Raw genomic sequence first — 6,000 nt, 5'->3', positions numbered from 1 at the left:
GCCTACATCTCAGTTGCGAGGCCTCAGGCCAACGTGGCCCCGAGGCGGTAACTGCCAACACATCCCTGAGGCCAGGAGTGCCCTCAGGGTTTGATCGGAAGATGAACCCCACAAAATGGTGTCAGCGACTTAAGTACCTTCTCCCAGAATGTACAGCGGGTTGACCACGCCCTCTGGGCTGCTTCTGGGAAAGAGATACTCAATGCATACAGCCCGTTGCCTTTCCAACTCTGACAAGCGGTGACAGCGACACCCACCGCCAGAGGGAAAATCATGCAACCAGCTAAACTGGAACAGAGCCATGAATTTAAACAAAATCTCTCTGGGCCAAACTACTGCCCATACAACTATAATTTCAACATATACCGCCCACTCATTGGGAGCAGGGCGCTACATACACATATATTTTTATTACTGCATTGTCTGCATCTACTTATTATTGGTCTATTGATTACTACAATAAAAGCATTTTGTTATTTATGATTTACATATGCAAAGAAAACCAGTTGATTTTGTCAGGCTAACAGTGCTATCCTGGTTCCTCTGCACACTTCTGAGTTATTTCAAGAGGTCCAGTTCTTAACTTTGGACTACAAGTCAGTTATTGCCTATGCTTTGGAGGTGAAGACAATGGAATGAATTGGGTAGTTTAGCAAAAGAAAAATATGATATAGCAGGAAGGGGGAAAAAACCTCCACTCCTTTAAATTACTGTATGTGCTTGTTACGCGCTTTAACTTGTATGTGGTGTTATGGAACAGTCAGGACCGGCGCTAGCGCAAGGCAACATGAGGTTTTTTTTTCACCGCCGCCAGCTGCCGTTGTACAGAAAGTGTGTCTGTGTATGATAAATCTATCTACATGGCATTCAGCCATGGGAAGTGCCATTGGCGCTATAGGGGGCGGGGGGGGGGGGCGCCAAAAAAAAAAATGCTCCCTGCTTTAAAAAAGATTCCCACCTGTCCTACGGCTGCGGCCGCCTCCCGCAAGCCCCGGCGGCGGCACGTCTCCACCTTCCAAAAGAATGAGCTCAGCTGTCTCTGTGTCTGGCAGCATGGAGGAGCCAAGTGTGACAGGCACCCCCATGCTTAGTGAAGTGTGACCGGCCAGAACAGCTTGCTTCATTCATCTAACCAGCTAGCGTAGGCGGAGCCTAAAGCTCTGCCTACCATCCTCTGCGCGCCTTCATCTTTTCCCCAAACGGGTCGGTGTGTGACGTGACGTCACCGATGAAGTGGGGCGTGAGGTTTCTGTGGAGTGGAGGACAGCCAGGACAGAGAGGAGACTTTGCATTTAGGGTAACCGGGAAATCCAAAGCCAGGCCCAGGCAGCAGCACACACTGCAGCAGCAGGTGAGGCCAGGTACGTGTATCATCATGTGTATGTTGTATCACCCACTTGCATGTTCTTAACTGTTGGCAAGGAGTCAATGGAGGTCCCTTAATTTTTGCACCTCCGCCCAATTGATTTCCCATATTTAGAAAATCCCTGGACACTATATTTTACCCCTTTCCCTCAGAATTGAGTAGAAACTTGGCCAGGAGGACCTCTAGAACGTGCTTTTCTCCCGACGCCCCAGGACAGGACACTGCAAGGTGGCTATATCTTACCAGCGATCTCACTCCTCCCCTGCTGCTACCCAGTGGCGGCTGGTGCTCCAAAATTTTTGGGGGGGCGCCAACGAAAAAAAAACACACAATTGCAGCCTCACTGTGCCCATCAAATGCAGCCACTGGGCCCATCAAATGCAGCCACTGTGTCATCAATTGTCACCACTGTGCCATGCCATCAAACGCAGCCACTGTGCCATGCCATCAAAGGCAGCCACTGTGCCATCAATTGTCACCACTGTGCCATGCCATCAAACTCAGTCACTGTGCCATCAATTGTCACCACTGTGCCATGCCATAAAACACAGTCACAGTGCCATGCCATCAAACACAGCCACTGTGCCATCAATTGTCACCACTGTGCCATGCCATCAAACAAAGCCACTGTGCCATTAATTGTCACCACTGTGCCATGCCATAAAACGCAGCCACTGTGTGTGCGTGCGTGCGTGCCAGGGGGGGGGGGGGTTACGCAAAATGCACCTTCGCCTGAGTTGGCAAAAATCCTTGCACCGGCCCTGGGAACAGTATGATTTTCATGAAGAGCAGCAGCAACACCAAAATTGCCATGTGTTTGTATATCTGATTTTCTATCTCTTTTACAATTAAAGTGATACTAAAGTCTTGAATTTTTTTTTCTTTAACCACTTCCAGACCTGCGCACGACGATGTACGTCCTATTTTTAAAGATTGATATCTCGGTAACGGCAGCAGCTGCTGCCACAACCGAGGTATCGATCTTTAGTGTGCGCGGTCTGGTACACGATAACGGCGGTCTCCGCGGCGGATTCGCCGTTATCGGTGGCGGGAGAGGGGCCCCCCCTCCCGCCGCTCTCCCGCGCCCTCCGCCGCTTACCGGAGCCGTCGGTAGCGGCGGAGGAGATCGGGACCGTTCGGCAGCTAAGCGGGGACGAGACTGAAGGAAAAATCTCCTTCGCCCGTCCCCATAGCTCTGCTGGGTGGAAGTGACGTCAAAACGTCAGTCCCGCCCAGCCTCTTAAAGAGACAATTTTTTTTTTTGTCATTTGAAAAAATGACAGTTTCAAATGTTTTTATTTTTTTTTGCATTTTAGTCTAAATATGAGATCTGAGGTCTTTTTGACCCCAGATCTCATATTTAAGAGGACCTGTCATGCTTTTTTCTATTACAAGGGATGTTTACATTCCTTATAATAGGAATAAAAGTGATCAATTTTTTTTTTCAGTGTAAAAAGTAATAAAATAAATAAAAATAAATAAGAAAACCCAAAAAAAAATTTTTTAAAGCGCCCCGTCCCGACGAGCTCACGCGCAGAAGCGAACGCATACGCGAGTAGCGCCCGCATATGAAAACGGTGTTCAAATCACACAAGTGAGGTATCGCCGCGATCGTTAGAGCGAGAGCAATAATTCTAGCCCCAGGCCTACTCTGTAGCTCAAAAGATGCAATCTCTAGAATTTTTTAAACATCGCCTATCGAGATTTTTAAGGGTAAAAGTTTGACGCCATGCCACGAGCGGGCGCAATTTTTAAGCGTGACATGTTGGGTATCATTTTACTCGGCGTAACATTATCTTTCACAATGTATATTAAAAAATGGGACAAATTTATTGTTGTCTTATTTTTTAAATCAAAAAAGTGAATTTTTTCCCAAAAAAGTGCGCTTGTAAGACCGATGCGCAAATACGGTGTGACAAAAAGTATTGGAATGACCACTATTTTATTCTCTAGGGTGTTAGAAAAAATATATATGTAATGTTTGAGGGTTTTTAAGTAATTTTCTAGCAGAAAAAAATGTTTTAGTCTTGCAAACACCAAATCTGAAAAACACCTACGGTCTGGAAGTGGTTAAAGAGGGTGTAAACCCAGATAAAAAACAAAACAAAAACCCTCTAAGACAAAGGAATAATGAGCTACTATGCATTGCATAGTAGCTCATTAATGAAATACTTACCTTAGCACGAAGGCCTGTAGCGGCGCCCGCACACTGCTGACACATCCGACATCTTCGCCAGTGTTTCGTCTGGGTTCCCGGGCTTCGGCGGTGTGATTGGCCAGAGCCACGATGACATCACAGCACAGGCCCTGAAGAAACGGCACGGGTGGTTGTTCCTTCTGAGCGCATGCACTGATGATGTAACCGGCGCAGTGTACAGTAAATATCTCTAAGTTTAGGAGATTTTTACTGTACCTATAGGTAAGCCTTATTATAGGCTTACCTATAGGCACAAACACATAAGGGGATTTTACTTCCGCTTTTAAAATAGCAAACATATTATACTTAAATGTTCTGTGCAGTTGGTTTTACACAGATCAGCCCAGATCCTCCTCTTCTCAGGTCCCTCTTTGGTGCTCCTGGCCCCTCCCTCCCTAATGGGAACACAGTTTAATACCATAGCTCCCAATTGGCCTTGATTTATAGGGACTGTCCCTTATTTGGAACAAAGTCCATCTGTCCCTCGTTCCTCCTCATTTGTCCCTCATTTAGGTCTGATCTATATAGCTGTATATAAAATGCACTATTTAGCTTTCAAAAAGTCTTTCTTTTATTCAAATTTCAAATGACTGCACTTGTAAATTTCATAAGCCAGTATAAAGGAATAGTAGTGGTAAAAAAAAGCAAGCGAGTGAGTGAGTGAGAAACTTATATAGCGCAACACATGCGAACTGAATCACCTCTGAGCGCTTAGTATCCATTCCCTGAGTAATCTTTTTTGCCCTCAGAAGAGATGGGTCTTGATTTTTGTTCTGAAGGCCAAGTAGTTCACCTCCAGTCGGATGCTGGTTGGTAGAGCGTTCCATAGTCTAGGTCCTTGGACTGCAAATCTTCGTTCTCCTTTGCACTTGTATCTGGCTTTGGGTATCTGGAGTAGATTTTGGTTGGTGGATCGCAGAACGCGATTGGGGTTGTGAGCTTTTAGTTTTTCGCATAGATATTGGGGGGGCATTTCCTTGAACACACTTATGCGTTAGACAGAGTGCCTTGAAGGTGATTCTGTCTTTTACAGGCAACCAATGAAGGGATCTCAGTGAAGGTAAGATTGATACCCATGTTTTTTTCCCAGTCACAAGTCGATCGACCGTATTTTGAATGACTTGCAGTGATTTGGTATTTAGGGAGTCTGAGATAGAGGGCATTTGCATAGTCAAGTCTGGAGTTGATAATTGTTCCCACCACGACTGCTATGTCTTCTTTTGGGATAAAGGGAGTGAGTCTGCGTAGTAGGCGCAGCAGATGGTGCAATCCGCTGACTACTGACCCTATTTGTGCATTCATTGTCATATAGGTGTCGAATATGACTCAGAGACTTTTGACTTTGGTGCTAGGGGTGATGGTTTTACCCAGAATGGGCGGGGGTGTCCATGTTGTTGCGGGATGATTCTTTTGATTGGCGTGAAACAGGAGAAGTTCTGTTTTCGAACCGTTGAGTTTAAGATAACTCTTCGTCATCCAATTTTCTATCAAAGTAAGGCATTTCTCTAGTCCGAGATAATGATCCTTTTTGTTGCAGATGCGAAAATACGGTTGTGTGTCATCTGCATAAGAGTGGTAAAGTAACTTCTGGTTACTGATGATTTCAAAAAGAGGGCAGAGATAGATATTGAACAGAACAGGCGACAAAGGGGATACCTGAGGGACTCCGCATGACACCGTGCGTTTTTCAGAAGTGAAAGGACCAAGTTTATCTATTTGTGATCGGTTTTCCAAGAAGGAGGAGAACCAAGATAAATCACATTCCGCGACTCTGGCTACTTCAGCTAGCCGAGTCAGTAATAATTTGTGGTCTACCGTATCAAAAGCTGCGCTTAGGTCCAACAGTACCAGAAGACAAGATTGTCCTTCGTCTGCTGCCTCGAGAGCATCATCCCATATTTTGAGCAGTGCTGTTTCTGTCCCGTGACCAGGACGGAAACCCGATTGAAACGGATCGAGTAATTTGTGGGTGTCTAAATGATGTTGTAGCTGTTGTACAACTTCTTTCTCCATTACCTTGGAGAAGACATTTAGGCCTGTTATGGGTCGACGGTGGTTTGGGTCTTTGGGGTCGAGGGTGTTTTTTTTTTAGAATTGGTTTGATTATGCCTTGTTTCAGCAAGGTTGGCACCAAGCCCTCCTTGAATGACTGGTTTATGAGCTGCGTGATAGCTGGTGCCAAAATATCGGCACATTCTTTCAGCAGTTTAGTGGGGAAGATATCATTAGGCGCTGTGCTATTTCGCAGAGTACCAATGATATTTTTAGTGGCATCGATGGAGATGGGTTTTAGAGTGAAATTAGTTTATTGCGGCGGATTTATGTGGGTATTAGGTTTGTGATTTAGGGGGGGGTTGATGAAGGTTCTATTTTGCTGAATACTTTCACAGATTTTTTTCAATTTTGTTAATGAAATAATCCGATAATTCGTTGCAAA

The 6,000-nt window shown here is 45.4% G+C and overlaps 1 protein-coding gene across 1 annotated transcript in view; it reads left to right on the top strand.

Moving 5' to 3' along the window:
• Nucleotides 1-1,220: 1,220 nt before the first annotated feature.
• Nucleotides 1,221-6,000, top strand: part of RNF170 (ring finger protein 170) — a 71,279-nt gene continuing 66,499 nt past the window's right edge. The window contains exon 1 of the mRNA XM_040362252.1: nt 1,221-1,361. The gene's annotated coding sequence lies outside the window, so the exon portion shown is untranslated. The remainder of the gene's footprint in view (nt 1,362-6,000) is intronic.

The sequence above is a fragment of the Rana temporaria genome, chromosome 1 (genome assembly GCF_905171775.1).
Source record: "Rana temporaria chromosome 1, aRanTem1.1, whole genome shotgun sequence".
Lineage (NCBI taxonomy): Eukaryota > Metazoa > Chordata > Amphibia > Anura > Ranidae > Rana > Rana temporaria.
The sequence above is the reverse complement of the archived record's forward strand: the minus strand, read 5'-3'. Positions and strand labels throughout refer to the sequence as shown.